Genomic DNA, 23092 nt, shown 5'->3' with positions numbered 1-23092 from the left:
TGGATTGCCCTGAGACAAGAACTTAGGCTAGTATGAACTTCCCTGAGACTGGGGCTACTGGAAGGCATGTCAGGGGTCATTTTCTTTTCTTTCATCTTTTTTTGGATGTGGGAAAGCAGGGAAATTGGGGTTGAGACTTGCCTAATGTCACACAGCTAGTAAGTGTTAAGTGTCTGAGGCCAAATTTGCACTCAGGTCCTTCTGACTCCAGGGCTGGTGCTCTATTTACTGTGCCACTTAGCAGCCCCAGAGGTAATTTTCTCTGCCCACTTGTCTCTAGGCAGGATAGACTTTTTCATCCATAACAAGTAGCATATCAAGACCCACTTTCTTTGGGGTTGGGGAATATGGAAAGCTTTGTGATATTCTCTGGCATTTGCCTAGAGTTGCACAAGGTTTCCAGACTGGCAAATGTGTCAGGATCCTTAGCAGAGCCAAGATGTTTGGCTTGCATTCTCAGGTTCAAGTTCAAATTGTGAGTTCAGGATGTTTTCTTCCTAACACAAATCTTCGCCTTCCTATGCCTATCATGCTTCCAAGGGTAGTGTTTAGCCCACAAAAGAAACAGGCCATGTGGCAGTGTCCAGGGGCTCATGCAAACACTGCTTCTTTCCTCTACCCTTGGAGAGAATACTTACAGGGAACTTTTGGCCAAGATGATTGTCTAACTAGAAAGACTCCTCAGCTCCTATGTACTCCAGAAAAATCCTCAGATTCATACCAGACCAAATAATGAGCAAGAAAGTCAATCAGAAACTATAGTCAGTTACTTCTTCCATTCTAGAACTGAACAAAAAGCTAGATGTCCATGGTCAATAAGAAAGGATGTTACCAACAAAGTCAGCAACCTTTCAATATAACCAGAGGAGGGTCAGAGATCTGTGTAGCCTTCAAGGCTCTGTGTCTGGAGGTAGGGAAAGTGGAGGATTCCTCTGAGAATGCATCCCAAATATTCAGAAAGCCCCAGGGTGGTCAGAAGCCCATAGCAATTATCTTGGAAGCCACCAGGTGCAGAGTGACCATTTAATACTACTCAGACCAGAACAGCCAAGGTATCCAGGGATTTAGAGATCTCCAGGACTCTCTTCTGAGACACCATAGAGAGTCTTGAAGATCCAGCACTCTGAACCTCAAAGATCCAGAGGAACCTAACCTCTGGGGGTGAAAGTTAGTGCAAGGCCTAGGTGACCTGGCAGATAGGTGGTGTAGTTAATAGAGCACTGGCTATGGAATCAGGAGGACCTGAGTTCAAACCCAGACTCAGACACTTAACACTTACTAGCCGTGTGACCTTGGGCAAATCACTTAACCCTAATTGCTCTGCCTTTCCCCCCTCCAAAAAACACAAACAAAAAATAGGTGGGAGGATGACCTAGGTAACTCAGAGAGAGGACAAGCAGGGTCCACTACCCCACAAAACCACATCAGGAGGCAGAGCCTGACCATAAATTGAAAAAGACATTAACCATTTCTAAAAATCATTGCAGGTCTAGAGATGGCTGAAAATCTTTCCTGAAAGGAGAAAGTAACTCTGTTAACACCTGCAAACAGTGACTCAAAGGAAAAAGGTATTTTCTATAGGAACTACATGAATAACTAGAAGAAATCAAGCCAAAGATAACATGATATAAGAACTCCATGCTAACAATTTGGAAGGAGCATACATAGCTTAGAAGACAAAGGAACAAACCTTAACCAAATAATGGATTCTCTGAAAACTAGGCCAGACCAAACAGAAATTAATAATCAAGAAATTAATCCAAAATGAAAAGATTGAAAAACTAGGAGAAAATATGAGATATTTGATATTAAGAGCAACTCACCTAGAAAACAAGTCAAGGAGAGATCATTTAAAAATCAGTGGACTCCTTCAAAACCAAGACCTTCTCCCTCTTGACCTCCCCCTGCCCTCCACATGCCAAAGAAAAAGAAAAGCCTGGATACTATAGTCTAAGAAATCACAAATGAAAATTGCCCAGATTTATTATGGCAAGAGAACAAAGAAAAAATAGAAGACCTCCAAAAACCACACTCCGAGAACCCTAAAAAGAAAATTTCAGGAATATTATATACAACATATCAAAGAAAAAATACTTCAAGCATCCAGAAAGTAGTTCCAGTACCAAGAAACTACAATCAAGATCACAGAGGACCTGGCAGTTTCTACTAGAAATGAGAGGTGATCTTGGAATACAATATTTCAAAAGGCAAAAGAAGCAGGATTATAACTCAAAATAACTTGCCTTACAGAGCTAAGTGCATTCTGACAGGGAAAAAATATTAACCTTTAATGTAATAAAAAAAACTTTCAAGCATTTCTGATGAAAAGACCAGATTTGAGTTCAGTTCATTCAGTTGTTTTCAGTTGTGTCTGACTCTTTGTGATCCCATTTGGAATTTTCTTGGCAAAGATACCGGAAGAGTTTGCCTTTTCCTTCTCCAGATCATTTTACAGATGAAGAAACCGAGACAAACAGGGTTAAATGACATCCCAAGGTCACAAATTTAGGAAGTCTTTGAGGCCAGATTTTAACTCAGGACCTCCTGACTTCAGGCCTGGTGTTCTAGCCACTGTGCCACCTAACTGCCCCTGAGATTTGAGTGGGAACTTGGAATATAAACATAATTTATTTGAGCAATTGGAATTGACTAATTGTAGGATGATGCAGTAACATTCTAATGGGGGGAGGAGGAGAAGAGAAGAAACATGTCTCTTCAGAACCTTAACATCTTTAAAGGGTATTAAGGTAATTAAATAAGAAAGACCTGGGGGTGAATTTGTCCTCTTCTGAGGGTTTGAAAGGGGTAAAAAGAAGAATGATAAAAGGAAAACAGTAGTGTAGAAAGAAGGAAGAAGGGGATAGAACTTATTATTTCTAATAATTGGGATAGGTAAGAAGAATATATAAACATGGGGGAAAAGTAAGGTAAGCAAGCAGCAGATAAGCCTCACTGTTATCTGAAAAGGACAAAGCAGGGTCTAACACTCACTCAAATAAATGTAGAAATAATAAAATTTAACAGGGAAACAAGTAAGAATTGGTGGTGGGGAGAAGTTAAAAGGGAGAGAATAATGTCAAGGAAAACAAACTCCCTCATCCTAAAGTGGGCATTAAAAGAGAAAGAAACTAAAATAAAGAGAGAAGAAAAGGAAAGAATTAGAATCTAAGGGGGTATCCAGCAGTTGAAGAATGACTGAATGAAAAATGATATGTGAATGTAAAGGAATATTATTGCATGCTAAAAAAATGACAAAGGAAATTATTTCAGAGAATCCTGGGCAACATGAACTGATATAGAGTGGAGTGGAGCCAAGAGGAAGAAATTATGCAGATATAACATTGTAAAGGAAAAACAATGACAACAACTTTGAAATACTTAAGAACTTTGATCAATGCAATGACCAATCATGTCTCCAGGGGACCTATATTGAGACATGTTACCTGCCTCCTGACAGAGAAGTGGTGAACTCAAGGCACATTTTTGGACATGGCCACAGTATGACTTCATTTTGCTTGATTGCATTAATACTTGTTACAAAGACTTTTTTTCCTTTTGGTTTTTAATTGGGGGAAGGGGATTGAAGGGGAAAGGAAGGGTGAGCAATAGTGATCCTCCTTCTCCCCCCCAAAAAAGAGGGCCATTGAAACAAGGAGTTCAGAAGGAAGCACAATCAGAATAGTTTTGAAGGTCATGTGTAAAATTTTTTATATATTAAAGGATGGAGATTAAAAATATTTAATGGAGATTTACATTTGCACATACAATCCTCTTTTTGCATTCTGCTGTGCATTTGGAAACGAACATTTTGGGGGTGTTTAAGTTCAGAATAAAAATTTTAATTAAAAAAAGAGATAGCATCAGAACAAGTTCAAATTGTTGTAGTGCTTCAAATCTTTCAGGGTTTGGGGACCTGGAATTTCTTGTGACATGCCCTCTCTATACTGGATGTACTCCCTTCTTCTTACCTGCTCTCATTTCTGGATCTTTTGGATCTACTGATGCCTCATATAACCTCAATCACTGATACCTCCCTGCCTATTATATCAGAGGTGAGACTCTGTTCCCCTCTAAAATGCCTCTGGTCCTGCTCTATTTTGCCACTCTGGAAGAGATATCCTAAGTAGCCCTAATAGGTAGGCTGTCCTAGTTTGCATTTGGAACCACAGTGTGTCACTTGCTGCCCTCATTCTGGAGGTAACAGCTGCTGGCCCCAGTATTAGGGGTCATAGTGCTGCTCAGATGCAAAAGATAAAGTTTGAGCTCTAGCTTTCTTAGTCAATGTGGGAGACACCTGGATTGAGGAACAGCTTTAGCTGTATTAGACTGTACCTGAACCTTACATGCTCTTTCTTCCTTTTGTGACCCGGGGATGATGGTGTCCATAATCATATGATTACCCTGGTTTCATCTTCCCCTCATTGTCCCAGTTTTCCTTTCCATGCTTCAACATTTTGTTGTCCCTTTAAAACCCCAAACTTGGTTGAACTAAAGCAAACTAAAGTCCTCTCTTTTTTTTAGCACTACCAGCCAGCTTGCCTCTTCCCTAGACCTCATGAGTATGCCCCCCCCATTTTCTAATTTGTTGTGATACCAATATGGTGTCATTCTACCCCTTCCCCCCATTCCTGGGATCGTTTTGGATTTTCTTCAAGGGGAGGATGTGTGATCCTTTCTTTTGGATGTTAATCCCCTAAAAATACCTGACCTGAGCATTGACAAAGATTCTTGATGATTAACGGATCCAGATCGATGTGTAGGATAAAGCATTCCTCCAAAACATTTTAAGAATTTATTTATTTATTTTTTTGTTTTCAGCATTCATTTTTATAAGATTTTGAGTTCTAAATTTGACCTCTTCTTCTCCTCCCCCTCCCCCAAACAGCATGCAGTCTGATATAGGCTATACATGTACAATTACATTAATCGTATTTTCACATTAGTCACCTAGTGAAAGAAGAATCAGAACAAAAGGGAAAAACTGTGAGAAGGAAAAAAAGAGAAAATAGTATGCTTTGATCTCCATTCAGACTCCATAGTTCTTTCTTTGAATGTGGATAGCATTTTCCATCATAAGTCTTTTGGAATTGTCTTAGATCATTGTATTGTTGAGAAGAGCTAAATCTACCTAAGGAGGCTATCACACAATGTTGCTGTTACTGTGTTACAATGTTCTCCTGGTTCTGCTCACTTCACTTATCATCAGTTCATATAAGTTTTCCCAGGTTTTTTTGAAACCCATCTGTTCATCTTTTCTTATGGGATAATAGTATTCCATCACATTCATATACCACAACTTGTTCAGTTATTCCACAATTGATGGATCCCCTCAACTTCCAATTCTTTGTCACCACAAAAAGAGCTGTTATAACTATTTTTGTACATGTAATTCAAAACATTTTTGCACTTTATAGTGCATTTTATATTCAAATGGAACTTTACTTTCTATTGTTTTTTCCCTGGATTTTGTTATTGATGCATAGAAACATCATTTTTGATGGATTTATTTTGTCTTGCTACTTTACTGAATCAATGAATTGTTTCATTTGGTTTCTTTACTGATTCTCTTGGATTTCCTAACAAATTATCATGTTGTAAGGAAACAGGTACTTTTGTCTCTTCTTTGCACACTTTAAAGTCTTTGATCCCTTTCTTTCTCTTATTGCTATCATTAACATTTCTAGACCATTGTTGAAGAATAGTAGGGAAAGGATCCTTTCTTACCTCCTCATTACATGTAATGTTATCTTTGAGTTTTAGATAGCTACTTTTTTATTATGTTAAAAAACTTTTCTGTTTATACTTTCTAGGGTTTTTAGCAAAAATGAATGTTGTATATTATCAAAGGATTTTTCTGTCATCTATGGATATAATAATGAGGTTTGAGATTATTTTTTGCTTTTAATATGATCAATCACATTAATTGGTTTTGTAAGGTTGACCAATTCTTGCAACTCTGGCTTAAATCCAACTTGATCATAGTGAATTTTTTTTTGATATATTGCTATAGTCTTTTTTGCCAGGATTTTTATTTAAAATTTATGACCCATATTCATTAGTGATATTGGTCTAGACTATTTGTTCTTTGCTTTATTCTTTTATGGTTTGCCTATTAGAATGATATTTGTATAGTAAAAGGAGGTCAGTGGAATGTTTTCTTTCTCAATTTCTGCAAGTGATTTGTGTAGTATAGGAAAATATCTAGGATTCAATAAGTCAGAACAATCTCCCTAGGCAGGGAACCCCTGTGCAGTGATCACAATATTCTCCCTGAATGTGCTGAGATTTTTCTCAGGGACACAAATAGTTGGTTCAGCCTTTGCTGATAGGATGTAACTCCAACAACTGCCAACCCCCAGATTTTCCCCCTGAATCATTTTAGTCAACTAGCATTTATTAAACACCTGTTATTCATCAGGTATTGTGTTAAGTGCTGGAGATACAAAGGAAAACAGAAACAGACCCTTCTTCCTAGACACCATCAAGGACTGAGGGAAGGAAGGAAGGAAGAAAGAAGAAAAGGAAAGAATCATTTATTAAGCACCTACTATGTGGCAAGCACTGTAATAAACTACGGGGATAGCAAAAAAAAAGGAAAAAGACAATCCCTGCTCTCAAGGAACTCTCAGTTTAATGAGATAGATAATATGAAAACAATTACATACAAGCAAGATAGGATAAATTGGGGATAATCTCAGAGGGAAGGAACTTACGGAAGACTTGGGAAAGGTTTACAGAGGGTGAGACATTAGCTGAGGCTTGAAGGGAGCTAGGAAAGGGAGATGAAGAGGGAGAGAATTCCAGGTATGGGCTACAGTCAATAAAAATGCCTAGAGGTGGATGATGGAGTGTCTTTTGTGAAGGACAGCAAAGATGCCAATGCCACTCAATCACAGAAAGGGAAGGGAGTCTTAGGCATAGAGAGAAGACATATCCAATGTGGAAGTAGTATATTGCAAAGGAGAGCCTACCTCAAAATAGTGATGATTTAAAACATTTTTATTACCAAAGACTTTAGTAGGTCTAACTCTTATCTTTCAGAAAAAAGATCTGAGACACAGAGGTATTGAATAACTTAGCTAAGTTTGAATAGTTTATAATGATAGATCCTGAAAAAATTGTGATTCCCTTCACTTGAAGATCTCACAATAATACAAATTCCTTAAAAAATTAATAGCATCAATCTAAATATATAAAATAAGTCTAATAAAATGGTACAATGAAGCCTAACAACTGAGTTCTGTATATGAGTAGCATACCTCCAGGCATGATACTATCTGAACCCTCACTCATACCGGCAGGTTGGGTCCCCAGAAAGCGACTAACACACTGAGGGGAGTGAGGTATAAGAAACCTGCTAAGTTAGGGGGGATGAGGTTATGAAGGACTTTAAAGACCAAACAGAGGCTTTTCTAATTGATACTGGAAGAATCTACTGGAGTTGATTGAATGGGGGGCTATCTGGTCATATGTGTGCTTTAGGAACACCAGTTTGACAGCTGAGTGGTGGACAGATTGGAGTAGAGAAAGACTTGTTGCACAGAGACCAAGCAGAAGGCTATTAAAATAATCCAGGTGTGAGGTAATGAAGCTCTGTGATAGGTCATTGCTGTGTCAGCAGAGAGACGTTATGAAGGAAGAAAGAACAGGAACTTGATAACTGACTGGATATGGGGGTGTGTGGGGAAGAGAGTGAAGAAGCTGAGGATGCCACCTGGCTTGTGAGCCTGGGGTGTAGGTGGTGGTGGTGAGGGGGTGGTACTGTTGAGAGCAATAGGGAAGTTAGGAAGAGGGGAAGGTTTGGGGGAAAGATTATGAGTTCATAATCTTTTCATTTAGAATCATTTAGCTTAAGGAACCTATGAGATTTCCAGTTTGAGATGTCTAATAAGCATTTGGAAATGCAAGACAGGAGGTCATAAGACAGGTTAAGGCTGAACAAATAGATCTGAGAGTCATTTGTATAGAGGTAATAATGGAAACCAAAGGACCTAATGAGCAAGAGAAGGGGACCCTGGAAAGAGCTTCTCCCCCCCCCCCCAGTTAGTCATCATGATGTGGATGAAGAAGGCAAAGGAGATAGAGGATGATCAGACAGGAAAGAAGAGAACCAGTGTCATGAATATCTAGGTATATCAAGAAGGGGGTGAATGATGGTGTCAAAAGTTGAAGAGGGGTCAAGAGGCATAAGAATTGAGAAAAGGTCATAAGATTTGACAAGATTTCATTGGTAACTTTGGCAAGGAGAAGGGCCATCTTCACAAGTGAAATGATAGTGAATGAGCAGAAAGTAGCAGAAGGCATTGGAGTAATGTGAAATGAAGAAGAGGGGAGAAGAGAGAGCTCTCTGTAAATGCCCTCAATTTTTTTCAGTGAAATATGAAGCAAAGTTCTCAGCTGAAAGGTTTGGGGTGAGGGAGGGGAAACTATCAGCAGTCTGAAGATTGATGGAAAGTTTTGGAAAAGCCACTGTGTTGAGTGGGATAGTGAGTTAAGTAGGGAAGTATAAAAGGATTGCCTTACTGCAGTGAGGGCCCATTTGAGATTATGTAACAAGCTTGTAATGAGCCTGGTTAGGATAGATTTGTGATTTTCTCTAGCTTCATTGAGTAGGAGTAAAGGCAGCTGATGGTGGGAGTAATTCAAGACTGGGGTTTGACAAGGGAAAATATTTGATAGGATAAGGAGTCACTGTATTTAAGAGAATAAGTAAGATACTGTAGGATTGAATTGGTCCATCAAAGATCAACATGGGAAGGGAAACAAGTGCCCCAAAGACAGTTGACAGCAACTGCTGCTTTTCTGTTTTCAAAGTTCAACTGTTCTGACTTCCATGTCTGTTCCTATTCTCTGAATGGTTCTGCATTTGTATCCCCACCCCATCCTTCCTCTCTCCTGAACTCTTCCTAGGAGACCTTATTTTGCCTGCTTGAAAAACTAACCACCTGTGAAGCTCTGTCTCCATCTGGACTCTTCCATACTGACTCTCCTCATTTGACTAGACAACACCTAACCTCCTATGGCGCTGGGGGTGGGGGTGGTGGGGATATTCTCCACACCTTTTCCTGACATAGTCAGCCAGCCTCCTGTTCCTTCAAGCTGCCAACCATGACAAGCCCTCTAAGCAATAATTGTTTGGAGCTTTTTGTTATTGGCCACCCCCACCTTCTCTGTACCAGCTCAGACATCCATGCCCCTTCCCTGTACATACTACAAACAGTATGCTGACCTTTTGTACATCTTCTGATTTTGGTTTTTCCTTAATGTTCATCTAAACTGATTACATTGCCACAAATGTTGGAAGTTGAGAGGACATAATGTACTTTGCTCAGATGTGTTCCTAGGGCTGCCTTTGACCAGGCTAATGATATAGAAGTTATTTCCTAACCTTTGTCCTCCAAAAAGGAATATACTCACCCAGCATTTGGATAAGAACAGAGGACATCACCTGGCATCTGGACAAACAGTCAGAAGACCAAGGTTCTAGGCAGTGGTATGCTGGTAATTATTTAACAACCAGGCCTCTAAAAACCACAGGACACACTTTTAAGTTTAATCTGCATTATTAGTAACATTTTTTTTCCCTCAAATTTAGTTGTTGTTGTTCAGTCGTGACTCTTTATGACCCCATGGGCAATATTGTCCATGAGATTCAAGACACTAGAATGCTTTTCCAATTCCTTCTCCAGTGGATTAGGGCAAACAGAGGTTAAGTGACTTGTCAAGGGTCACACAGCCTAGTGAGCATCTGAGGCTAGATTTGAACTCAGGTCTTTCTGACTCCAGGCCAGCACTCTACCCACTGAGTCATCAGAGTCAAGATGACCAACAATACAATAAATTAAGCCATTATTTGTATAATTTTGCTGACTTCTGAGGTATAAATGCTCACACAGAAGATTTAATAATTAAATCTCCTGAGCCAGTTGGAGCTGGCTTCTAACACACCCATGGTAGCTGTCCTAAGTATTATTAATTAGCTATGTGACCTTGGGAAACCTCTCTAAGCCTTAGCTTCCTCCTCTGTAAAATTAGGGGGCTGGATTAAATGACCTTTAAGGTTCCTTCCAACTTTGACGATCTGTATCCAGTAAGAACTTGCTTTGACATGTTTAGCACATTAACAAACATGACTAGTCCTGATCCCACATGCCAGATGTCCCTTCTCCAGAGTCCTGTCTTTTTACTGATGTGGTCACCCACTGCCACACCTTGCCTCACCTCCACCCCAGGTTCCATTCTGGTGGGTCCCACACTATAAACATTCAACAAAAAGCTTTTTGTCTGGGAGGATTTTGAAAATGGTAATTAAATCACCTTCAGACTTTCTCTCCTTCAGCGTCAGTCATCCCACTTCCCTTGACCTTTCTTCCCATTCGAATATCACACTAGGGGATGGAAAATGGATTCCGTGGGTCTGGTTTAGCCCCCCAGAGAGGCAAAAGAAAAGGGCTCAAAAATAAAATGAAGATTATGCAAAAGAATTAGCCTGCATGCTACTCCCATCTCCCTCATCTCCCCTTGTAAATTACCCTATTATTCTGCTCCCTCAGGACTTTGGATTGTCCCTATTTCTTCTTTTGAGCTAAAGTCGTTCATGCAGTAAATTAGTTCTTTGCCTAGAAATAGTACTGATTGTAGCAGGCATACCACAGCCACAAGCAACAATGCTGCAGCCCAGGACAGTTTCCAAAAAATAAGGAGGAAAGGAGAAAAAAACACAGGCCAACAATCTCTCCTTCTTCCATTACCCTTACCCCATTTGCATGCACAGACACAGGACACTCATTTCTTGGGAAACGAATTCTTCGAAAGATAGAAACAAGGGAATTAGTCAACTGAGATGTCCCCAGGAAGAAGTCTGTGCTGGGAACCAGTAGAGAGCTGAAGTATCACCCAGGCCACCGGGCTTTAATCTGTACTTGCCTAATCTGCTCACTCTCCCCACCAAAACTCCCTTCTCCCACCATGTACCAGGCATAGGTACAGTCATTATCCAGCAGCTATTGGCATTCAGAAACACTGGTCTCTTGTGATCATTGCAGGATCTCTTAGAGCAAACTCGTGCATGTATGCGTGTGGGTGTATTTGTGCAACCAGAAGGTTGCCCAAAGAGGAAGCTCCCCTACATAGCTCAGGATTCTCTGACATCACCACCAAACTAATATTGCAAGCCTTACAGCTTGGCTTTCCACCAACCTTTCAGAAGGATTCATGGCCTTTTCCCACATGTCTTAGCTTAAACAACATGAATTCATGTTAGCTGGGGTCCCTGAGCCCCTTAGCTTCTGGGAAGTAATCAGACAGGAGCACCCACCCCCCCACTTAAAGGAAACTTGATGTGTAAGGCTGGGAAATCAACTAGAATTCAGAAGTTCTTAGCCTTTTTTGTATCATGGGCCCCTTTGGGGGTGAACCCTTTGGACCCATTTTGAAAATGTTTTTAAATACATGAAATAAGATTACAAAGGAATATAGTTATCAAAATATTAAAAAAAATAAATTCATGGACCCCAGTTTAGAATCTCTGGTAGATGATCTCCAAGGAAATATGGCATAGTAGATAGAGAACTGGGTTTAAAATCAGGAAGATCTGGGTTCTGATTTTCATCTTTCACATATTGTCTGTGTGACTCAGGGCAAGTCACTTAGCTCCAGGTAAACCTTTAAGATTGTAAGGTACTTGGGGGGCTAGGTGGTGCAATGAATAGAGCACTGACCCTGGAGTCAGGAGGACCTGAGTTCAAATCTGGCCTCAGACACTTGAGACACAGTAGCTGTGTGACTTTGGGCAAGTCACTTAACCCTATTTGCCCTCCAAAAAGCAAAGAAAGAAAGAAAGAAAGAAAGAAAGAAAGAAAGAAAGAAAGAAAGAAAGAAAGAAAGAAAGAAAGAAAGAAAGAAAGAAAGAAAGAAAGAAAGAGAGAAAGAAAGATAGGAAGAAAGGAAGGAAGGAAGGAGGAAGAAAGGAAGGAAGAAAGAAAGAAAGAAAGAAAGGAAGAAAGAAAAGAGAAAGAAGGAAAGAAAGATTGTAAGGTACAGAGAAGGTGCTGATTTGCATTGAGGAGGAAGTTTTCTTATCTGGAAGTTCTTTATGCTCAGGAAATTGAAGGTCTAGTACCTATGCCCATCCTATCCCTACATGCATAGAGTGAAGAATCATAGGGGTGCCTTGATTAGGTGTCATTAAGAGTTGGGGAGAATCACTCCTGGGGACATGGCATAGAGGTCATGTTTTAAATAGCTCTTTGGAACAAAGATTGGGTGTGTGAAGTAGGGGAATTAAAACACCTTTCTGATTCCTTCCCATCCTTCCAAAGGAATTCCTCATCTATGTTATGTGTAAATGTATGTATGTATGTACACACACACATTGGCCTAATCCACCCTCTCTGCCCACCTTCTTTGCAGAGGTTGGGAGACTATGAGCATGGAACACTGTATATGATATCAGACTTTTTCAAAGTATCAGCTAGTTTTGCTGAGCTATTTTGTCTCTTCTTTCAATTCTTTGTTATGAAGAATAGATTTCTGGGAAGATGAGCAGAGAGGGATATATTAGGACATGTAGGTGATATAAAAACAAAAGATATAAATAAAAATAGAAAAGAAAAACTCAGCCTACTCTCTTCCAATGTAAAGCCAAGTTAACTCCAAGCAGCTTCTATGAAAGATATAATTTCTATCTAACTTGACAAACATCAATTAAGAATTTCCTGTATGCAGAACCCTTTCTTAGACACTGGGTTCGATACAAATTTGAGATAGGATTTGCTTCTTGCCCCTAGAGACTGTATAGTCTAGTGGGGGTATGTGTGTGTGTGTGTGACATACATATGAATAACTATAATGTAAACTGGTTCATGTACAACTAGTAGGCATAGTGACCGCAGTAATGTCAAGGAAATTGTCATTGACAGACTTCAAGACTGTGATTGATATACTGACCAATTGTGACTTCACAGGATTGTAGTTAAAGAGCTGTAAAAGAACCTCTCCTCATACAGATGACACTAAGGCTCCAATAAGTTAAGTGACTTACCTAAGGTTACACAAGTGGTAGGTGTCAGCAACAAGATTTGCATCCAGGTCCTCTCACTCCATAGCCAGTGCTTTTCCCATTGTCCAACTGTATAACACTATGTTAGCCTAATCAGGAAGCATACCTCTTGCCTCTCAGGAGACCATAGATGGGGAAAAAGCCATACTCGGTCAGACTTGACTGACAGGTTGATTTGTTTTATGTAACTACTGCTTTGGTACAAGGGAGGGTCTTATTGGAGTGCTGAAAGGTGAGGTCAGGGGTGTACTCTTAAATATTTAACAACTTAGTCTCTGGGGAAAAAAAAGTACTCCTGACACATTTTAAAATTTAATCTGCATTGTTAACACTTTTAAAAGTCTAGACAGTCAACAAAACACTAAATCAAACCCTGATTTGTCATTTAATCTCTCAGCCTTGGTTTCCTCAATTGTAAAACAAGGTTAATAATACCATCTACCTTCTGAGGCTGCTGTGGGGATTAGATTTGATACTATTTGTAAAGCACTTTGAAAACCTTAGATCATTGCATACATTCTAGTTGTTCTTATACCACCTAGCTGCTTCTAATCCTAGATTTAGAAGGAAATGGCAGTGGATAGAGAGCTGGACCTGGAGACAAGAAATTACTGCTGTTCAATCATTTCAGTCATGCTGGACTTTTCATGTCCCCATTTGGGGTTTTCTTGGTGAAGAAACTGGAATGGTTTGCCATTTTCTTCTCCAGTTCATTTGACAGATGAGGAAAATGAGGCAGACAGGGTGAAGTGACTTGCCCAGGGCCACACAGCTACTTAGTGTCTAAGGCTGAATTCTGACTCAGGAAGATGGGTATTCCTGACTCCACATACTGCCCTCTATCTGCTGCACCAGCTAGCTGTCTGCGGACAAGAGAAGATCTGAATTCAAATCTGCCCTCAAACACTTGCTAGTTGTATGACCCTGGGTAAGTCTGTCTCCATTTCTTTGTGTGTAATATGAGAATAATAACAGCACCTACCTCCCAGGGCTATTGTGAGCATAAAATGAGATAATATTTCTAAAATGCTTTGAATAACAGCTAGCATTATATAAATGTGTTTATTTTGAATGATAGAACTACTTAGGCTACGAAAGTCTAAAACAATGAAAAGAATGGCTATCTAAGCCCATCATTATATAGATGAGGAATTTGACTTGCCCAAGATAACAAAGCCAGTTAAAGTGAGAAGGTTTAGTGATACCACATTGTAGAGGGTTTTTAATGTCAATCAAGGGCACTTGAACTTTCCCTGATAGAGAATCATAAGACCAGATCAATGTATAAAGAAGATAATTCTGGCAGTAATTTGGAAGATTTGTGTGTGTGCACACACATCCATGTAAATCTTTAAGACTATTGTACTAATCCAGGTGAGTAGCAATTAGGGCTTGTGTTAGATCAGTGGTGTATGGACAGAGAGGAGAGGACAGACATGTGAGCTGTTTCTGAGGGGCGATCAGCAAGACTTGGTAACTGATTAAATATGAAAGGTGAAAAAGAGAGGAGTCAGATGGTGCCACCATTTCATACATGGGAAACTGGGTGAATTATGTTAGTAGCAGATACAGTCAAGTGAAACGCAAGAAAAATTTGAAAAGGAGAGAAAAGAAGCTAATTAGAGATTGCTGGGAGGTGAACAAACCAACTTGGGAGACCAATGTAGAAATGCCCTGCCTTACCACCTTATTTCCCTCCCAAAAGCCCACGGGGGTTCACAGTGGAAGGTGTGTGAAGGTGGAAAACCTCCCATCCAATAAGATCCTGAGAAATGTGACCTCCTGCCAACACTTTGGGGTGGGTTGCCAGGTTACAGTTGCTGAGAGAACCTAAGTTAGAATTCCTTCACTTTGGGGTGTGTGAACCTCAATCACTGTGATAAATTATGTAGCTGAACGTGAAATCTGTGTAAAACCAGTGTCATCTCCCAGCGTGATTGAAGGTGGCCAGCTTCTTGGTGTTGTCAATCATTATTCTCAGACTCTGGAATGTTTCCTCCTCCCCTGGGCAGAGGATACCTTGAGAAACACAGGATTATAGGATAGCAGATCTAAACCTGAAAGGGATTGCACAGGTCATCCTAGTTCAACCACCTCATTTAACATGGGGAAACTGAGTCTCAGTGAAGTTAAGTGAGCTGTCCAGGGTCACATAGGTGGCAAAACCCAGGATTCAAACTAAGGTCCTTGAACTACAAAGCCATCACCCTTTCCCATGCCCAGAGGACTAGGATATTGGCTTTGCTCTCAGGAGAACCTAAAGCCATAGTTCTTGCTCCAAAGAAATAATAATGAATATACTCCCTTTCTCAGAGTTGTGGGGTTAGGGATGGATAGTTAGCCTGACTGGAGAGAGGGGCTGAGTTTGCCTAGACAACATCACATAAGAGGACTGGTTAGGTCTGTGACCGGTTCACCTGGACTCTATTTGTTCCTCCGATAGCTTTCCACAGGTCCCTTTGAGGCTTCCAATGGATGCATTGAGAGCAGCTGTTTTAGACCTTTTCCACTCTCCTCCAGAGCTCAACCCCACGTCCCTCTCTGTCCCTCCCTCTCTGCAGATGACCGAATTGGCTACTTGGTGAAGAGTGAGTATCTCCATCACCAGAGGTGACCTCAAGCAGAGCTCTGCTGAATCATAACTTATTGAGGATTTGTAGAGGGGATTTCCGTTCATTTTGGAATTAGACAAGATGACCTCTGAGGCCACAGAATCTATCTGTGTCCTCATCCATCCCTTCCTCCTTCACTGCAGTGTCAGACACTGTGCTATAAGAATAATAGCTAGCATTTGTATAGCACTTTAAGATTGCCAAAGCACTTTACATATTGGATGTCCCACAAATCTTGGCACAGTTTTAAACTATGAAAGCCTAAAACAATGAAAATAATAACTTTTAAAGCTCAAAATTGCATTAAGACTATGGGACATCCTTTACAGTATCCCATGTGATCCTTATAACATCCCAGGACAGTGGGTGCTATAATTAATCCCCATTTTATAGACGAGGAAACTGAGGCACAGAAAGATTATGTGACTTGCCTAGGGTCATAGAATTAGTAAGTGTCTGAGTCAGAGTTCCAACTCAGGTCTTTTTTTCCCTCTTTTTTGGGTGGGGGACAGTTGAGATTAAGTGACTTGTCCAAGGTCACATGGCTAGTTTTTGTTTAAGTGTCTGAGGCTGGATTTGAACTCAGGTCCTCCTGACTCCAGGGCTGGTGTTCTATTCACTGAGCCACCTAGATGCCCCAACTCAGGTCTGACTCTGAATCTATTATTCTCTCCTTTATGCTGGGGAATACAGATACACAGAACAAACACTTCACTCATAAATTTCTTGCAATCTGTCTTCTGTTCCCATTATTATTTCCAGTTAGGAGGCTTAGACTTTAGGCCAAAGTGCATGGACCTGGGACACATAAGGAAAGGAGCTGTCTCACTTTTAGAAAGTGTGGTTAACAAGCAAAGTGACTTAAATATCCTAAAGCAAAGAGGCAAATTCGACCTCATAGGTACCTCCTGAGACTTGGTGGGTTGAGACACATCTCTGGAAGGATATGCCTTTTTTTTATTGGACCTGTGATTTCGTTGGAAATTCCCTTCTCCACATGAGATTGGCATCTGCTCTTCTGCCTTGGGAGCTGATATGTAAAGCCTCTTCCCCAGATGCTACAAGTCACAAGTAAGACTTGAACACAGGTCTTCCTGATTCTGAGGCCAACTCTCTGTACACTGGAACACGTTGCCTTTTCACCAATCTTAAAAGAAACAGGACTGGTAAAAGGAAGGTGGTGGTACAGTAACTTTCTATTAAGAAGACAGACTCATGTGAGGAAATCCAGGAGCCAGAGCAGGTAAACATGGTGGAGAATATTTAGATAAGGATCAGTGGAAGCAGCAGCAGAGGCATTCTTGTCCTTGGAGTGTACTACAGACATGGATATAAAGAGGAAATGAATGGGGAACCCATCACAAACCTGGCATGAAGTCATTATAGAGTAGTGATGATTTACTTCAATTATCCGGACATCTGCTAGAATACTCTCTCTCTGCCAAGAACTAATCATTTTTTGACTTGTCTTAATGATCATCCCATCTACTACATTGTATGGTGGATCTGGAGACAGAAAGATCTGAGTTCAAATCCTGCCTCAGAAACTTCCTGTCTGTGTGACTCTGGGCAAGTCACTTAGCTGTCACTTTTGCTTCAGTTTCCTCAACTGGAAAATGGCAATAAAAATAGCACCTCCCTCCTAGCTGTGTTGTAAGGGTCAAATGAGATAATATTTGTGAATGTTTAGCACAGTGCCTGGCACTTAATACAGATATATTTCCTTCCTTTGCCTCCTAGTTTGGATCTCCTTCATATCAATAAGGAAGCACAGGTTGCTGGGGTGGAAATGAAATCAAGCTTGGGAAGAAGTGGTTGCTAACATGTTAGAGTTTCTGATAGAGAAGAGGGTCAGGCATAGTTTGGAATTCACTAGATTTTGAGAGGGAAGTTTTCAAAAGACAGAGAAAGGGAAAAACAGCCTAAGAGGTCTTGGAAACTCTCAAGATGGAAATTCTGGGGGCAAAAGATAAGTCTGATGAGGATAAGATGAGATAAGTCTGATGCACGGAGACGTCACCAGTCAACCTACATTTTAGGAAAACATGTACAGACAGACAGATCGAAGGAATGACCCAGGTCACCCAGGATGAATGCAAAATTGTGGTGTGGTTCTGGAATAATAGTGTCAGGAGTGCTATTGTTCAAGATGATCTAGACCTGGCAAGGAAAGCCAAGGTCAAAGAACATTTTAAGAAAGCCATATTGGTGGAGAGAAAACTACACAAGGGAGAGGTTTATTGCTCAGGGGTTGATGAGATAATGATGATTGATGGCAGAAAGGCAAACATGCCCCCTTCTTGTTCAGCATGTTTTCTGCCAAGTAAGTTCTATAAACTAGAAAGGGAAGAAGAACCAGTGTGGTTAACAGGGAATTGATGCTCAAGATAAAGAGAAATAAGGAAATAGTAAGAGAGTATCAATCTGTCCCTGATGTGTCTAAGTCACTTGGTCCAGGTGAATTGAATCTTTGGGTACCAAAAAATATGAATGTGACTGTTTAGACATTAGCAATGGTCACTGAAAAGTGGTGGAGACTAGAAGAGGGATCACAGGATTAGCAAAGGAAGTGGGGAGAGGGGAGAGAAAGGGGAGAGAGAGAAAGAAAGAGAGACACAGAGACAGAGACAGAGAGAGACAGAGAAGCAGAGAGACACAGAGAGACAGAGACAGAGAGAGGCAGAGACAGAGACAAAGAGACAAAGAAATAGAGAGACAAAATCAGGGAGATAGAGACAGACAACCAGATAGAGAAACAGGGAAAGAAATAGAGAAGCAAGAAGGGAGAGAAGAAAGATGTTTAGACTATGCCTGCCGGTAGACATATGAAAGTAGTCTGAGGAAACATGAAGAAGGGGCAGTAACTCTAAATGCAGGGACTAGAGGAAAGGACTGCTATCTGTCCACTTGTTATGATTCCTTATTAGCAGCTATCTGCCAGCAGAATAGTAACATACAGCACCTGGAAGAGACAATTTGATGGTTTCAAACATATGTATTTAGATTCCCCAGTATGGCACATTATAAAGACCAATACTCTTGGAGTTAGAAAACCTAGCTTCATAGCTTGACTACAAAAGTCAAGTTATGTTATTTCTCTGGATAAGTTATGTTAATTCTCTGGATGATCATCTCAGTTTACTCATCTGTAAAATGGAGATAAAACTACTTATGTACTTCAAATCATTCTTATGAGAAGAAAGCTTTGTAAAACTCAAAGTTCTCTAGAAATGGAAATTATTATTATCTAAGGAACTTGAGACCGTGCAGATGATTCACTCCAGTGGCCCATAGTTTGTACTTCGAGATTCTCTCCCATTTTAGTCAAGTTTATTTGTGCCCTTGGGAAAGGCTTGTTTCGACGTGGTTCCAACTCAGGGGGAGGCAGGGAATTGGCACGAGGGTGAGAATTCAGTCAAATTCATGGCAACAGAGCTTTGTTCTGTGCCTCTGATGTTTAGGGCAATGCAGAGTAGGCAAGAGAAACAGATGGCTTAATGAATGGGGCCACGGCCTCAGTGTTGGAAATCACAGGATCACAGAGTGAGAGATGGCCAATTTATTCTGTCTGCAGCTTGTTTGTACACAGTTGTTCTCATGCTACCTCCCCCATTAGACTGTGAGTTCCTTGAAGGCAGGGACTTTTTTTGGGGGGGTGGTCTTTATAGTTTCAGAGTTTAGCACATTGCCTGGAATATAATAGTTGCTTAATAAATGCTTGCTGACTTGACTCATTGAAGCAGAAAAACTGAGTTGAAAAGAGATAGATTAGATGAAAGAAAGAAAAGGATAAAGGGAAAGAAGGAAAGGAAGAAAGAAAATAAAAGGAGAGGAATGGAAAGTAAAGTAAAGAAGCATATGTAGAAAGAGCCTTTATTACATTCTTACTCTGTGTCAGGCACTGTACACTTTAAAGATGATCCCATCCAACACGTATTTTATGGATGAGAAAACTGAGGTCCAGAGAGAGAGAGAGATTCAGTCCCTTGCTCGAAGTTACTAGATGTGGTTCTGGATCCTCTGGTTCCCAAACTAGTATGCTTCCCATTATACCTTGCTGTATAGACTCAGTGAACCACAGAATGTTACAGGTGAAAGGGACTTAAACCATCCTATTTTTACATAGGAGGAATCTGAGCTCCACATAGGTAAGGTGACTGCCCCAAGGTCATCCAGCCAGTGAAGCAATCATCAGGATTATCTGGGGTTGACATTGGTGAGAGTAAAGGGAGATAGAATTGGTCTTCCCAGACAGAACCCCAGTCTGGAGCAGGATAAACATCCCGTTTTCCTCCTTTGTGGTTTCCAACCCATTTGGCTGAGCGATCGTCTGGAGCCACCTCCTGTTTAACATAAATATAAATTATGGGTCCAACCGTTGCTGGGGTGTAAATCACCAACAGGCCCCCAGGACAGACACCTCTGTGGTCTCCGTGGCAACAGAACCATTTGTTTTCTGTGAGGCTTGGCCACAAGAAGTTCATTATGTCCCAATCCTGCTAATTTATAGGCTGCTGGGTGGGGGAGAAGAGAAGGGATAGGGGCTCCTAGCACTCCTTCCAGACCCACTGGCATTTGTAAAATGAATTTTATTAGAGCCTTCTATAGACTCATAAGAATCTGAGTTGGAAAGAACTATAAAGTGTTGTCCCCAGACAATGCCAGAATAGTCTAAAAAACAGTGGATTTCAAAGAATCACAGAATGTGAAAGGTGGAAGTGACCTCAGACACCATCTATTCTAACCTGTACCTGAATAAGAGTTCCTTCTACGAGTGATGACAGGAGAGGTAAAGTGAACTATCCAAGGTCACATAGGTGGGTAAGTACCAGAGTCAGAATTTGAACCCAGCTCCTCTCTGAGTCTGGTATTCTTTATATTACCCCACATAACTTTTTATGGTGTAATTACATTGATGGAGAACAGATAAATCAAGCTCAATCTTGACAAAACATCAATAACCACATCACAGTTCATGTTCCCACCCAAATAAATATGGAAACATCTGAATTTGTTTAACTCCAGAGGGTATTTGAGTCAGCTCATCTGCTAAGAACTATGGAAGCCAATGAACACTGTTAACCTAAACATTTTTATTACAAAACCTATAAAAATGTAAATATCATAGGGATTCAAGTTCCATAGTAAGAGGAAACAAAACCAAACCTCACAACATCACTAGGAAAATTCCTGCAGTAGGGGTAGAATGGGAGCTTCATGAGTGAAGACCATGTAAAACTGCTGCTCAGGGTCATCCCTACTTCTGGCTTCCCTTTGTAATTCTATCTTGCTTACCCTGCTTGGTCTTGGAGCTCAGTGTAGCCCAGGAATGTCTTCATCATTCTAACGATGCCAGCTTATGTTTGAATCTGGCCCTTTACAGATAGCTTCTGACAGTATCTACCATTCTGGAAGGGGAAAAAAACCCTTTCCTCTTTCTTTGTCATTCTTTTCTAATGATATCTCCTCTATTTCTCTTAAGGGAACCAACATTCTTACAGTTGCCTGAGCTTAAAACCCTAAAGGTTTTAAGCAGCAAAGGAAGAATTTGAACACAGGATTTCTGACTCCAAATCCTCACAAGTTCATCTTCCCATAAAATTGTGGGCATCTACCAAGGCTCTGTGCTTGGTCCTCTTCTCTTCTTTCCCTTCCTAGGGTCTTTTTCCTCTTCTAGGGTCTCACTTGCCGATATCACATGGTGATCTCACTTCTAGCCATGGATTCAATATTTCTTTTTTATTTTTTTTTAAGCAACCAGGGTTAAGTAACTTGCTCAAGGTTACACGGCCAGTTATTTCTGGGTGGGTGCTAAGTGTCTGAGCCCAGGATTCGATCTCCAGGTCTTCTCAACACTGGAGCCGGTGCTCTTACTTGCTGTGCTACCTGGCAGCCCCGGATTCAATATTTCTTAATGTGATGATCCTCAGATCTTGGTCTCTAGACCCAATTATTCCTGTGAACTCAAATTTCAAACAACTTCAGTTTGAGTCTCTCTAACTACATGTCTTGTCATCTTCCCCAAACCTTCCCTTCCTCCTGATTTCCCCACTTCTCTTGAGGGCACCGATATCTTCCCATATTTATTTATTTGTTTTGATTTTTTGGAGGGAGGAGGGCAGGGCAGTTGGGGTTAAGTGACTTGCCCAAGTCACACATCTAGTAAGTGTTAAGTGTCTGAAGCCGAATTTGAACTCAGGTCCTCCTGACTCCAGGGCCCAATGCTCTATTCACTGAACCATCTAGCCACCCTTATCTTCCCATATTAAAACAAACAAACCAACCAACCCACCTTTAAAGTCATCTCTGATACTTTCCTCTCTCTCATCTCGCCCCCTTCATCCCCCAATTTATTCAGTTTCCAAACTTTGTTGATCCTATCTTGTAAACTGCCTGTAAACAGCAGCCTCTTAAGTGGTCTCACTGCATCCATTCTCTCCCTGTTTCAATCCATTCCTCACACTATTTCCAAATTAACCTTCCTAATACACCTTTCTAACCATTTTACTACCTCACTTTGAAGCCTTAAGTGTTTCCTATTGCCTATAGGAGAAACTAATTAATCAACAAATACTCATTAAGCACCTTCCATGGCAAGCACTCTACTAGGTGCCAGGAATATAAATAGAAAGAATGGCATAGTCTCTACTCGCAATGAGCTTACAATCTAATGGGAATGATCACAAATACATCTATAATACAGACACATATACTTATACATAGTGCATATATACACAATACACACAATAGAAATATACAGCATAAATACAAAGTTAATAAAGACGAATCTATGCAAAGTAGTTAAATGAAAAGTATTTTGGGAGGGAGGGCAAGGGTGATCAAGAGAGGCTTTGTATAGAAGGTGGTGGCTGAGCTGCATCTGACAGGAAGAGAGGAAGAAAGGAGTGCATTCCCCTTTCTGCAGTCTCTCATCATGGACATTGTCTCTGACTGTCTCTACCACACTCAAATCTAGGATTCGAGCCCTGGATTTCTACCACCTGCCCCCTAACCCATGTCCCTTCCCATGGGTAAGCATTTTGCCTCATCTAGTTAGGAACCATGCTATGCTGCTATTCCTGGAAATCTCCCTGAAATATTGCTCCTCTTCGTTCCCCCTTCCCCTCTTCATAGCTTCTTTTTTGTGTTGTGTTCCCCTATTAGAATATATGCTCCTTGAGGCTAGGTTCTTACCTACTTTGCCTTACTTTGTTTTGTCTTACTTTGCCTTACTTTGTTTTATTTGTATCTCCAACATCTAACAACACCTGGCATTTAATAAGTGCTCAATAAATAATTTATCCATTCATTCACCCATCTGCTCACCTATCCACTCACTCCTCTCTAGCTCTCCAATCATCTTTAACCATTTGTCTATCTATCTATCTATCTATCTATCTATCTATCTATCTATCTATCT

This window comes from Petaurus breviceps, unplaced genomic scaffold (assembly GCF_028583685.1).
Source record: "Petaurus breviceps papuanus isolate PSGF00001 unplaced genomic scaffold, PetGlider_PUasm1.0 186, whole genome shotgun sequence".
Taxonomy (NCBI): Eukaryota; Metazoa; Chordata; class Mammalia; order Diprotodontia; family Petauridae; genus Petaurus; species Petaurus breviceps.
This window is presented reverse-complemented; position numbering follows the sequence as displayed.